Below are 13,378 nucleotides of genomic sequence, written 5' to 3'. Positions count from 1 at the left end.
AATAAGAAAAGGCAGTTTAAGAGACCGATTTGCTGTGCTTAAACCTGAACCCTTGCAAAGTGAAACCCCGGTGCTGTAGCCGGGGGAATCACAGGCTGTGTGTGAGGATGCGAAGCGTTTTGGGGAGGAGAAAACGTAAAAATCGTAGTGCTGAGTAAGTTCAGCGTGGTCGTGAATTGTGCAGGGGAGGACAGGAGACAGGGAGCAGTTCGCAAAGGGAAAAATGTCCTTCCTTTTGCAAAATGGCAAAATTTTCAAAGTGATCGTTGGAAGATTTTTTGCCACCCGAAGGAAAAAAATCTTTGTCTTGTTGGCACCCGCTGCTTGGCAAAGCCAGGGCTCGGGGTTGGGCACTGGTGTACGGATGCACTGTCTCCAGTTTCGGGTGTTTGGGGAGGAAATATCTTTGCTGCAGGAGCAGCTCTGGTTTGCAAGTGCCTCGTGCAGCAGATGCGGCTGCGGTTTGACAGCTGAAGTCAGAGCAGGGTTGTGAAATCAGACTCCTCTCGCACGTGGTGGCCGGGTGTGAAATCCCGGGAGTGGCAGCAGCACCCGCTCCCGGTGGAGGGGTCTCCCAGAGCTGCCACGAACGCTCCTGCTGGCAGCTCCTGCCAGGACAGCTGTTTGTGGGATTGTGCTGGGAAATGTCTGCATTGAAAAAAAAAAAAAAAAAAGAGAGAAGTTGTGCTTGTTTTGGAAGGGCCTTTTCCCTTTCTCACTGCTCACACCGTGGTCGATGTGGTGACAAACCCGGAGTTGGAGCCCCGGTCTCCTTTTGCTAGAGAGGACACCAAGACTTGCCTCACCGGGCTTGAGAAGGAAGAGAAGCAGGAGAAGGGAGCCTTAGCAACTCCAAACTGTGAACAAGGACTGCAAACCAGTGTTTTGTGTATAAAACAATAGATCTGTGAGTAATTGCTTAACGATGAAGTAAGACAGAACAGATGACAAAGAAGTGGATGAGTTTTCTGAAATGCCGACCCACGTGAAGAGTTTCTGCGAGGGAGGGTAGTCAAGGTTGTGGTTTTTAATTAAATGACCTCTTTTCACGGGCAGTCAGACTTTCAGACTTAGCAAAGCCTTGCATAACAGGAGGTGCTTTATTTACAGGCTGCACATTCCCTCGTGGACACAGGGGCACAAGGATAAATTATTTAATTGTAGATCTCCAAAGGAGTGAGCCAGGCGCCTGCTGGGCCCTGTTGTCCCTGTGGTTTCCCAGCTTTGCCTGTTCCCTCTCTGGCTAATTCCCAAAATCCAGCCGTTTGCCCGAGTGGTCTCTCGGTTATTAATGTTAATTAACGAGGTTCTGCTCTATGAATATTCCTGTAGCTTTCCAAACACACCAAGTGCTCAGCTCCTCACCCGTGTAACGAGCTTGTACACAGCTCTGGTGGTAATTAGCTGCATCCCTCCAAGGACATGTGCCCCTCTTGGGGATGGGAGTTTTGTGGTAGTTACAGCAAGTCCCTGCCGAGACTCACTCACAGACTTGTGCCAGGGTCGGGTTTTCAGCTTTTTTGCCCTCTGTTCTAATCATTAATTTCTCCTCTGTGCATTCTGCTTGCTGAGCAGCGTGGTTGTAATATTAGTTCTTTTCAGATTTGCCATTAGTACCTTGTTTGAATCGGTGCTGGTGAAGTCCTGACTGGATTTGTGCTCCAGGTAGGGGTCGGATTTAAGTGTTCTTCAAAAAGCTTTTATGCTGCAGGAACGGTGCTCCTTGTGCTGACAACAGTTTTGTATCTCTGCCACCTAATAACCAGCACCTTCTTCCCCTGACAACTGTATTCAAGGAAGAAATTTCCCCCTAAAAACGTGGAAGTGCTGTTTGTTCTGCCAAATCCAATTAGGGCTTTATTATCTCTGTGATTTAATGTCCTTGCTGATGGGATGCTCTTGTTGTGGGTGAATCATAGAAGGGTTTGGATTGGAAGGGACGTGAAAAATCTTCCAGCTCCACCCCCTGCCATGGGCAGGGACACCTCCCACTCTCCCAGGTTGCTCCAAGCCCTGTCCAACCTGGCCTTGGACACTTCCAGGGATGGGGCAGCCACAGCTTCTCTGGGCAACCTGTGCCAGTTTGAAACATCTCTGAGAGGTGATTCTCTCTATAGCTTGGTAGAAGAACATTCTCCTCCTTTTTTAACACCCAGGGCAGTAGAAGGGAAGAAGGTGGTTCCCTCTTACTGTTCAAATAAATAATATGACCATAAATGAGAACCAAATGATATTTTAATTTTTCTCTATGTTCAGGATGGAACAGCGTTGTGAGATCAGCAGGTTTTTCCAGAAGAGGAGGGTTGTTCTCCAATATCTCTGCTTTGTCCCTGGTTTTATGTGTTCAGTATCATCCAGAAAACTCTTGGTTTGATTGTAATTTGCATTTAGATTGGCTGCCTGAAGGGAGTCGCTTGTGAGGGGAGATGGGGCTCTGTGGCTTCACTCTCTTGCAGATCTGGCTGAAAGTAATGGCATTTACATAAAAACCATTAGCTCTGTTATTGATAAACATGAAAGGCATCTATTTCATTTAATTTTCTGATGAGGAGCCTTTAATATAAGCACACAATAGCACTGAGGTAGTAACATTCCTGCCCCCCATCCCCCCCTACTGACCTCTTGTTTTAAGGGCAAGTTTTGATTGGGATTTTGTTGGTGGGGAGATGGGAAATCATTTCTGTTCCAATTTCCTGAAGTAGCCAGTTGTCTGCCTACATTGTAGGGAATTATTTAATGCTCATTTTAAGAGGTGTCTCTATTAATTGAACGGGGATTTAATGTCTCCCTGAAGCACAATTGGTCTGTGTTTGATGTATAACCAACATGTACGTCTGGCAATTCTATAGATAATCTTTTCCTTAATCAAAATGGGTTTAAGCACAACTTCAGTGGCTCCTTATTAAGGGGATAAAGTGTGTTGAAACAACAAATCCATTAAAGGGAACTTGTGTGGTGCCTGGCAGATCACAGCCTACGTAACCCTCCAGCAGTGTCTGCACTAACATTTGTGTAGCTCTGCATCCGTGACCAGGATGTGCCACCAGGAGCTGGGATTCACTGGCTCTGTAGTAACTGGCTTTGTGGAGCTGTTGCTGCTGCTCTCACATATAAATATCTCACTTTTCTCCTGGCCTGGGCCAGGGCTGACCTCGGGAGCCTCCAGAGGCAGCCGGTGCCACGGTTGTTTTTAAGCATCACAGCATTTGCTGGAGAGACCTTGCTGTGAGCTTTGTGAGCTCTTTCAGTTCTTGACCTCAGAGCTGAGGGGGGGTGTGTGTTTCTCTCTGTTTTGCATTCCCTACCTGGCCTACTTCTTGATTTTTTTTTTAATTTTTTTTTTCCCCTAAATTTTAAAAACGTTTCAAAATCTTTTTTTGTCGCTTTGTCCATAGTTAAAACTCTTTTTCCTCTCTAACAGGCTCCAGACAGATGAGTAGGGAGCTGGCTACAGAAGAGGAACAGATTCCAGTTTTCCAGCTGATCACCCTGTACAGTGAGTACCTTGATATTTCAAGAATAAAACTTTCTGCAGTGCCTCATATTGGCCTAAAACTGCCTCCAGAGGGGCACAGCATTCACTCTGCCTGCTTGGACAGCATTGTCCTAGAAATACAGACGTCCTTGGCTTAACTCTTGTTCTGGGAGAAGTGTTGCTCCAGCTCCTTTTGTCTGAGGTGGTAAATTGTATCCATATCCCACTTCCAGTAGCGTGAGTGGTGAAGTTGTGTCTTGGACCTGCTCAGGGCTGTGAGGAATCCACACTAAGGGTGTCCTGTGCTGCAGGATCCGGAGTGGAAATGGTCTCCAAGGCTATTCCAGCCTCGTTGGAGGTGTGGGATGAGTGAGGAAGGGTGGGTGAGGGACCTGCCCTGGCACATGTTGGGGTTATTCATAAAGGCTGCTGTGAAATCAGGCAAACGAGGCTTGGCCTGACTGGTGGGCGGAAAAAAAAGCAGTGGAAAGTGTCTCCTAGTTCATGGTGAGGATGGCAGGTTTTCCCTGGAAGTGGAGGAGAAAATCAGTGTTTCACGGGGGATTTTTGCACATTAAAATGTCTGGCATGCCTGTTAATGGGCTGTAATAACGAGCCTGTGCTTTATGAGGTGTCTGCGAACATATTAGGATGTGCAGGTTGTAAATGCTGGGTAATCAGAACATCTTGGCCCATCTGGTGCCAGACTGGAAGGGTTAATTGCCTTGGAGGTGTCTGCAAGGGAGGAGGATGCTCTGCTCCTGGGTGTAAAATGCTCTGCTCCTGGGTGTAAAATGCTCTGCTCCTGGGTGTAAAATGCAGAGGAGCGTGGGAGCTGCACCCACTGACTGAGACCACTGCTCAAGTCAGTTCATTGTGGCAGCCCTGGCAGGTGATTCCCTAAGGATACCACGGGATGATGAGTTTTGACACTGAAGGTGTTTGTTAATGAGAGTCAAGGACGAAATAATACACTCTGAGAGTCTGGGTTGTGTCATCAGGTTGGTGTGGATGTATCCAGGGAGAAGGGCAGAGAATTCCTGTGCTTCTGGAAAAGAAGGGGAGAGAAAGATGTGCTGATTTGTGGCTTCCTCACTGCTCCTATATCCAACCAGTACATCATGATGTGCAGGATGCCCTTGGTTCAGGTGTGTTACATATGGATGTAGCTTGTTGTACTTCTGGATTCAGGACAGCCTGTCTTCCCTAATTTTGTGCCAAAGGCAGCAGCAGGGACTCTCCTCAGCTGGTCCATCGCTCCTGTGAAAAACTCCAGGGTGAATAATAACCCTGGAAGTAGCAGAGAGGTCACCTGAAGGACAAACAATGCTATTATTGACCAGCTGTGCCACCGTGCCACGCTCCTCATCGACAGCTCTAATCCCAGGCTGTGCTCCCAGGCAGATCTGCTGACTCCAGGAGCTGGAACATCGATACCATTGAATTCTCCTTCCCTTTGCATATCTTAGGGAGAAGGTGGTGAGTTGCAAGCCTGACAGCTGTGCAGTCTGCACAAGGCCAGGAGGCTGCACAGGCTTCCCCCAGGACATAATTTGGGCTGCACGACATTTATTCCGCTGGTGTCGTGTGCAGCAGGCTCAGCACTGACCTTCAGGAGCTGTTTGTGGGCCCATGGCTGGGGGAAGGAGTGTAGGAGACGAGGATTTCAGGCTTGGGAGTCCTTTTTAGGGTGGAGGACAGTGATTAAAGCAAGAAGGCTGCCTGTGTGAATTTAGGTCAGTGGGAGATAGCTGAGCAAAGGGCTGCTCTTGGCAGGGAGCTGGAACAGAGGAGATGCTGGAAACAGCCTGTGGTTGCCGTTGGAACAGAGTGGGAAAACAACCTGTTTCAAGGGAGTCCTTAACAAGTCATTTTTATGCAAGACTCCGTGGCTCTGGATATCTGAATAACCAGGCTGGAATCTAAAAATATTTTCAGGAGACTCCTCTTCAAACACGACCTGAGGCTTCCTGGCTCTGCAGCAAAGCCAAGAACTGCAGGAGGTCGTGTCACAGGCCCCTTCCTATGAGGATGTGGCATCATCCCTGTGAACATGAGCGTGGGCCTGGTGCTTCCTGTGCACCACGTGGGCTCGTGTGGTCTGTCAGCTCACAACTGCAGTTAAGGATAAGGGAGAGCAGTTAATTGGGCAAGGAGGATTTGTGCTGCCTGTACCTCCTGCCTGCACTTCTCCCAGGAGCTCTGGGCAGTGAAGGGGTGGAATTCCTGCTTCTGGGATGCAGGGCACTGGGGGAGTGGAATTCCTGCTTCTTGCTGCTGTTCTTGTCAGAAGATGCTTTTGACTCTTGTCAGCTTCTTTAACACCTCAGAACATGGGAGGCCACAGATCTGTCCTGTCTCCAGCCATTGGCAGGTAGGAATGTCCTTCTTCTCACATCCATTTATTTGTCTCAGGTGTGTTTTCAGGCTCTGTCCTGTCACCAGGCATTTCAAAGTTCACCTCTGTGTGATGAACCACTTCCTTTTGGTGACTGCACCAGCTGCCAGCTCATTTAACTGCAGTGAGCTCCTGCCTGGGGAATTGTTGTTTGCACATTTGCTGGTAAAATTCTGTCAATCCCTCCCGTGTCCCCTGTCAGAGGCCTCTTTTCCAGACTAAAACGTCCTGATTAATTGACTGGTCCCTACAGAGTCTTTGACCTCCATGGCCTTTGGTCCTCCTTGTCTTTGTCCATCTTCACTATTATTTTGTCCTCTTGATGGGTAACTTTTGGTCATGGTGCACATCTCTTTTTTTTTTTCTCCTCTTGAATGTCCTTACTAGAAACCTGACAGAACTTTTGGGTTTCTGAGGGCCTGTCCTTTTCCTGCAGTTCTCTTTTCCAGTACAACCCTGGAAAAGAAACCAGGAATTTTGATGCTCCAGGTAACAATAAGCCACAGATTTTTATTTTTCTCTAAAAAGCGGAAGTTTATGTGCTTAATCTAAGAACTCTATCAGAAAAGCCATGAATAAAGCTGATAACATTCCAGTGCACTGAATCACTAGAACAATACAGTGTTCAACAAGGAGCTCTGGCTCCTTGTTCACACAAGGTTGTGTGAAGCTGTCAGCCAGGATATGGGATGTCTCTTTGGATCCTGCAGTAGTTTTGTGAAACTAAATGGCTGCTGGTGTCTACTGCATCTTCTGAAGGGGGACAGGAAACACTCTGGGTGTTAAACCTACTTGGTTAAGAAATGAAATCAAAAGAGAGAGTTAGATATTAGGCTTATTTAGTTAAATATAAATCAGTGTCATCAAACAGGTTCTGCAAGGGCAAGGCCTGGCCCTCCATCCCCTCTGCTTTGCATGAGTGATTTTTGTTTTATCAGTGCTGTGGCTTCCCAAAAGTAGAAGTGGAATGTGACGTGAGTGAGATGTCACCTCGCAGGGTTGCAGTCTCAGCTGCAGGGAAGCTCTGCAGCCTGGCCTGCCTGGGGCTGGGACAGGCCTGTGGTTTTCTCCATCTGCCCTGACTCACATCTGTGGCTTTTGTGCTGCCCTGAGGTGAGTCAGGGCTCCCACAGGGCTGATTAAAGCCCTGCCCTGTGGGCAGCCTGGGAAACCTGGGCCTCCCTTCAGCTGAATCAGAGCTCCAAGGATCATCCAGAGCAGTTTTCCCGAGTGTTGAGGCTTTACCTTCCACATCTTCGAGCTCCACTGCTCTTTCTGCCACTGTGCTTTTCTTCTTTCCTCTCTGCTGCCTTCCCCAGTGCTTCCTTCCTGCCTTTAAAAGCAAAGAACCCCCAGAGCCACACAAACCTGTCTGGGCTTTTTTGGTGGCTTCTGTTCTGCACAGAGGAGCCAAAGGACCAAATCCTGGTGTCAGTTTTCTCCCCGGTGTGTGTCAGCAAATGCACCATCATTTCACTGCACAGATTTGTCCAGACACTGGTAATAAAACAGCAGCTCCCTAAAGCCTCTCCTGACCTGCCAGGATGTGTCACCTGCTCACACAGTCCTGAATCCAGGGACTGTGGAGTCCTCCTGGACAGGGAACAGGAGGAGGAGGAAAGAGCAATACATCCAGAAATTACAGGTTGGTTTCAAGTCTGTCACTGCTCAGGGTGTCTCAGCCCCTGCTTGTTGGTGAAGACTGGAGGCTTTTTATTCTTTCCTTGCCTTCATATATATATATATATAAAGATATATATATATATAAAATATATATTTATGGTTCTTTCTCATTCTTCTTTTTACATTTATGGGAAGTTGCCCAGAGCCAGCTCGACAGCCCACAGACATCCCACCATAACAATTTAGCAAGATAGTAAATTTAAGAGTAATTTTTAATCTGGTTGGGAGGAGAACAGCCAAATTGGCGGTTTCTCCTGTTGGTTTCAGCATTATTTTTGGCCAGGCAATCCTTGGAGGGTGTAAATGCACCAGACACGGATCTCCCTGCAGGAGGGATCAGCTCTTCCTGGACAACACTGGAACACTGCAGCTCCTTATTTATATTTTCCTCTTTTTTTGCAGTACACTGGGTGAATAATACATCCAGTGTGGAAAGGGCTTGTAAAATGCTGAGTTGTGTGTTGGAATTTTGCTCTGCCCAGGAAAATCTCTTGTGATGAGAGTCTCCACGGAGGGGAAGCTTGGGGCGAGGGAAGGTTTGGAGACCTCGCCGGGATCCCTGCTGGGATCCAGTGCTATAAATGTGCTATAAACGGGGAACTGGGAGAATCCAGCCCTTGCTGGGGGACTTTTCCATTTAATGCAGCCATTGAAAGTGGGACTGGAGGCTGTGTGGGACAATGCTGTGGTGGAGGAGCTGGAACAGGCGGCCTTTGTGGCACCATCACAAAGCCACCAGTATGTGCTGGAGGGCTCCTGCTTGCTGAGCCTGTAATATCAGCCCAGGTCCTGTTCTCCTCCCCTCCCTGCCAGGAACTGGTTTGTATTTGGGGAGAATAAGTCCCTGTTTGTGTGTTTATTTCTTTTCTGCTCACAGTTCTTCTTGGATCATGTGGGGGTTAGAGGAAAAGAGCTCAAGGGAGGAGAAAACCTCGAGGTGAGATCCTTCCCAGAGTGTTAGGGCAGGGCTCCAATGCTCCATCCCTCCTCCTGCTCTCCACAGCTCCCTGGCAGGAGGTTGTAGGGAGGTGGAGGTCAGTCCTTCTCCCAGGGAACAAGGGACAGGAGGAAACAGCCTCAAGTTGTGCCAGAGGAGGTTCAGGTTGGATATTCGGAACAATTTCTTCGTGGAAAGGATTGTCAGCAGTTGGAACAGGTGGAGATACCTGGAAGTGTTCAAAAAACGTGTGGATGTGGCACTTGAGGGCATGGTTTAGTGGTGAACATGGTGAGGGTGCTGGGTTGACAGTTGGATTTGGTGATCTTGGAGGTCTTTTCCAACTGTAACAATTCCATGATTCTTCTCTCGGTGTTTCTATTTTTTTTTCATTATTAAATAACAAAGATTCTGTCCTAAGAATGGGGTTTGTAACCCTGGGGACTGGCCAGGTTTTGGTTTGATTTAGGAACTTCAAGGGCGTGTAGTGATAGGCTCTGAGGAGGCTGTAAAGCACTTTCCAGAGCCTAAAGGGGCTCCAGGAGAACTGGAGAGGGACTTGAGACAAGGGATGGAGAGACAGGACAAGGGGGAATGGCTTCCTACTGCCAGAGGGCAGGGAGAGATGAGAGATTGGGAAGGAATTCCTGGCTGGGAGGCTGGTGAGGCCCTGGCACAGGTTGCCTTGAGAAGCTGTGGCTGCCCCTGGATCCCTGGAAGTGTCCAAGGCCAGGCTGGATGGAGCTTGGAGCAACCTGGGATAGTGGAAGGTGTCCCTGCCCATGTCAGGGGTGTGGAATGAGCTTTAAGATCCCTTCCCACCCAAACCATTCCATGACTCTCTGAACTTCTAGCTTCATTTATCCAGGAGCAGGTACTGGGAGCACTCTCAGCTGGAATTTTAAGGGTATCTGGACTTGGACACCTGGGAAGGGAACGTTGTGGAGACGAGAGTGCTGCAAGGTGAAAAGGCTGAGAACAGATGAAAACTTCTTTGTGATATGAAAATATTGCAGTAATTATTTGCTGTAATAAAGCTCTTTCAGAGCAGTTGAAAAGGTATTAAAGGGACTCTCCAGGAGGTTTGCATTACTATGGCAATGGCTGGGAAGTTGGGAGCAACATGCCAGTGGCACTGATTTGTTTCTCTTGAGTAAAAAAATCTAGAGACAGCGGGATGTAAACGCTTTCTGGATCCCCTCAGACTTGATAAAAACTTGACTGGGGAAACTTCAGTTTGGATAAAAGTGAACTGGCTCACTGAAGGTTTTTCTACACTGAGGCTTCACGTGGTACCTCAGAGGGAGGCCCTTGGGAACAGCTGTGGGAAGCACAAGTGAAATCCTCCTGGCTTTTGTGTGAGCGAGGAAGTTTCCAGTGCAACTTGATCACAGAAGGCCCTGATATGAAAAGGCTTTACACTGTGGAATTGTTCACTCATCACTCAGCAGGATAATTGGTTTCTGATTAGGAAGAAAATATGGCTGAAGGTTGGTGTTTGAGGTTCTGAAGTCCTCTTGAAAAGGCAAAGCTGTTGCTCGGTGCCGGCTCTCCCGAGAGCAGGATGCTGGAGACTCCTCCTACAGGCATGGATGTGACATCTGTTGTTGTTTAAACAGCTCTTTTCTCCCTCCTTCACCCCCCTTCCTCCTCTTCAAAGGTAGAGTGGGAATCAGTGTTGTTGTTTGTTCAAAATTAATAGCGAGGTTATTAAACCTTTGGCTGCTGGAGGTGTTTCTGTCACGTGTTTCCTGTGCTCGGTGGCTCTCGGACCTGCTGCTCCCTGGGTGTTTTTAGCTGGTGGTGCTGGTGACTGCAGGGGACTTATTTCTTCTCTTCCCACCTCCAAAGTGACTCAGGAGCCAAAAGCAAGCCAAGGTTTGTGCCTCCCACAGGCAGCAGAAAGGCTGATGGGGAAGTCACGGGCATCTCGCTGTGGGGATGATGGTGAAAATCTTAGGAGAGGAATTCTTGGTCCAGAGCAGGGGGTGCAGCTTTGCCTCTCTGGGAAGGCTCCTGGGCAGAACAGGATTCACTTCTGCCTCTGCCAACAGGACAACCTGGACCTGCAGTAGATGGTGCTGCAGAAAAATCTACCAGAGGCTTGGAATTCAGGAATATCCTGAGTTGGAAGGGACTCTCAAGGAGTCCAACTCCTGGCCCTGCCCAGGACACCCCAACAATCCCACCCTGTCCCTGAGAGCGTTGTCCAAATGCTCCTTGAGCTCTGGCAGCCTTGGAGCTGTGGCCACTGCCCTGGGGAACTGGGCCTTGAATCTTTGTTAGCAAACTATGAAGGGTCAGATTGTTATTTTCCGTATTAGTATTGAAAAGAGAGGGAGAAGATTCTGGAAACTGGTGCTGTCAGGCTGGATCAGGAATGAGATCAGTTGTTGCTTGGTGCCTCAGCCAGGGGTGGCTGCTCTCTGGACAGAATGGATCTTCCAAGTCCTGAGCTATAGCCTGGGAAGAAGTTTCTAGGAAAGCATTTTGGGAGGAGAGATTTAAGTTGGGAGGGGTGGAAGGGGATTATGGTGCTGCACTGAAACTGCCCCTAAGGAAAGGAGGATGCACTTCTCTCCTATTCCCTCCTGTCTTCTGTGTGGAGCCACCTGGATCCTCTGCTTCATCCTGCTGATCCAGCTGCTGCCTTTCCCTGTGGACAGATTTGGAGTCCTTTTAATTCTGTCTGGAGTGCTCACTGTGAGGCATCAGAGAGCTGATGCCTTTGAGGAGGGAAGGGAGCCTTCCTCAGGTCTCCAGGGAGCTCATTTACACGGATACTCCTGGGTTCACCAGCCAAGTGTGGCTTTGTTTCCACGTGCTTTTCCCTCTGAGATGGAATCCAAAGAGCAAGGCCAAGTGTCAGCCTGCTGCTGAGCTGCAAAATTCATCCTTTTGGAGCTTTAGCACGAAAAGGAGGGAGAATTGACAAAATATTTGAGCTGAATGGGATTTTTTTTAGCCTTTCTGGTCAAGGTTGGGTTTTGTTGCTCTCTCTCAGCAAGTTGTGGATTCTTTCAACCTTTAACTTTTAGACTAAAGCACTTTTTAATAATTAGGTTGTTTTATCAGCGATACCAGCAGAAGATCAGAAAGGTGTGTGGGAAAAGAGTGATCTCACCCTTTCCAGCTCCGATGGGTATTACTGTGAGATTGGAATTTATTTCAAGACAGTAAAAAATTGTAAATATTTAAAGAAGTAAAGTGTGTCACAGCTGCCTTTTTTTCCAAGCCATGATTAGAAGAGGAAAAAACCATTGAGATAGAAATTGGCTGCTTGCTGTTGAACTGAGCTTTGCCTAATGGCCAAAATTAAAAGTTTTACCTGTGTGCCTTGAACATGGTTCAGTCTCTCCAGAAACTTCTCAGAATGGAGCGCAGCCTGACCGGGAAAGCTTTTAAAAAGCCTGTTGGAAATCCCGAATCAACAGGGGGTAGATGGAAATATCAACAGGAGAAAACAACCACGTCATCTGCCTGGATTTGTTTTGGGAGAGGTTTTCTCTTCTGTGGAGAAGGTGGATGCAGTGACAGAGGAGTCAGTGCTGAAACCTGATGCCACTGCTGGGTCTCCTGATGGTTTTTCTTGCTCAAATGAAGGCCCCTGCTTTATTTTTTCTCTTTCCTTCTGTTCATTTTATTCAGAGTAAGTGTTCCCATTAGACAGTGTGTGTGTGAAGGGCTCCTGGCTCCTGTCTGAGCTGGATAATAAAGGGAATAAGCCAAGAGCAGCATAATTTATTACATGTGAAGTGATTCTCTTCAGAGCACTAATGAGCGCTGACCCAAGCACAGGTAAATTGTCTGTAGGGTTTTTTTTTTTCCCCCCTTTGCTCTGAAACCTCTGATCATTTCCCTCCCCAGGCAACCTGTCTTTCACCACCATTAGCCTTGTCTCAGTTTTTGTCTACATTCCAAAGTTGAACCACTTTCTGCACAATTGATGTGTGCTCCTGTCGGGCGGAGAGCGTGACGCTGCTATAAAAGCATTTATAATAGAATGGCTCATTCCTGTGTTGGAGAGGGATAATGGACATGGGATAGAGCTCTGGAGTTAGAAAGCTCTCTAAATTTAGAGTGAGGTTGTGCATTGTAGCTGAACTGATCTCAAACTGGTGCTGCAAGGAAGGGTTTTGCTCCCAGCCTTGTGCTCTCACTGGTCTTTTTGCACCGATACGTCTTTGATTCCTTCCCTCTCAGTCCAGAGTTTCCTTCCAGCTTAACTCCCTGATCCAGCTCACTGTGGATCACTTGGAAGCTGGGGGAGAGATCTCTCTTTTCAGCAGCATCAGGCCATTAGAGCAGCTGAGCAACAACGTGAAACCACATCCTAAACGAAGCCTCCGTGCCAGGAGCGTGTCAGTCTTTGAAAGGTATTTGCAGTCGTTCTGTTTTCTCCTCTGTGGCAAGTGATGTGTGGGGCAGGCATGGTAAAAGCAGTGCTTTCCTGCTGCTTGGTTATCCTGAGGAAAGTTACTCCTCCTGGAAACAGCTGCATTTGCTGACAGCCCCTCAAAAGAAGTGCAGAGAACTGTGGGCAGGTCACGTGCTCTGAGATGTTTTGTGTGTTACGGCCAAGTTGGAAAATAATTTTAAAAAACAAAAGGTTTTGCTGGTTTTTTTTGCTGGATGTTGTTGGATAGTTAATGGAGTTAATTCCTGGAAGCGTTCCTTCCCCAGGGATCTTTCCAGAGTCATTAAACTGAGTGAAGGATGATCTGGAATAGTCTGCTGCTTGTCTGGAACACTTGCTGGACACGAGAGCTGCAAAAAGGGCCCTGAGGGCTGCAGGGTGAAAACAGAGGTGAGGGGCAGCAGAAAGGTTACAATAAATGTGAAATACAGATGATGTGTGATTCTGTAAATATGAAATACAGATGAT

At 47.8% G+C, this 13,378-nt stretch overlaps 1 protein-coding gene across 4 annotated transcripts in view; it reads left to right on the top strand.

Moving 5' to 3' along the window:
- Positions 1-13,378, top strand: part of EXTL3 (exostosin like glycosyltransferase 3) — a 132,414-nt gene that overhangs the window by 39,169 nt on the left and 79,867 nt on the right. For 3 of the 4 annotated variants that reach the window (XM_027697844.1, XM_027697845.1, XM_027697841.1), the window contains exon 2: positions 3,422-3,496. The gene's annotated coding sequence lies outside the window, so the exon portion shown is untranslated. Of the gene's footprint in view, positions 1-732; positions 908-3,421; positions 3,497-13,378 lie in introns of those variants that run through there. The other variant, XM_027697842.1, reaches the window with a different exon arrangement.

The sequence above is a fragment of the Neopelma chrysocephalum genome, unplaced genomic scaffold (genome assembly GCF_003984885.1).
Source record: "Neopelma chrysocephalum unplaced genomic scaffold, ASM398488v2 Primary Assembly neopelma1_123, whole genome shotgun sequence".
In the NCBI taxonomy this organism is placed as follows: domain Eukaryota; kingdom Metazoa; phylum Chordata; class Aves; order Passeriformes; family Pipridae; genus Neopelma; species Neopelma chrysocephalum.
Note: the sequence above shows the minus strand (reverse complement) of the source record. Positions and strands in the feature narration are given on the sequence as shown.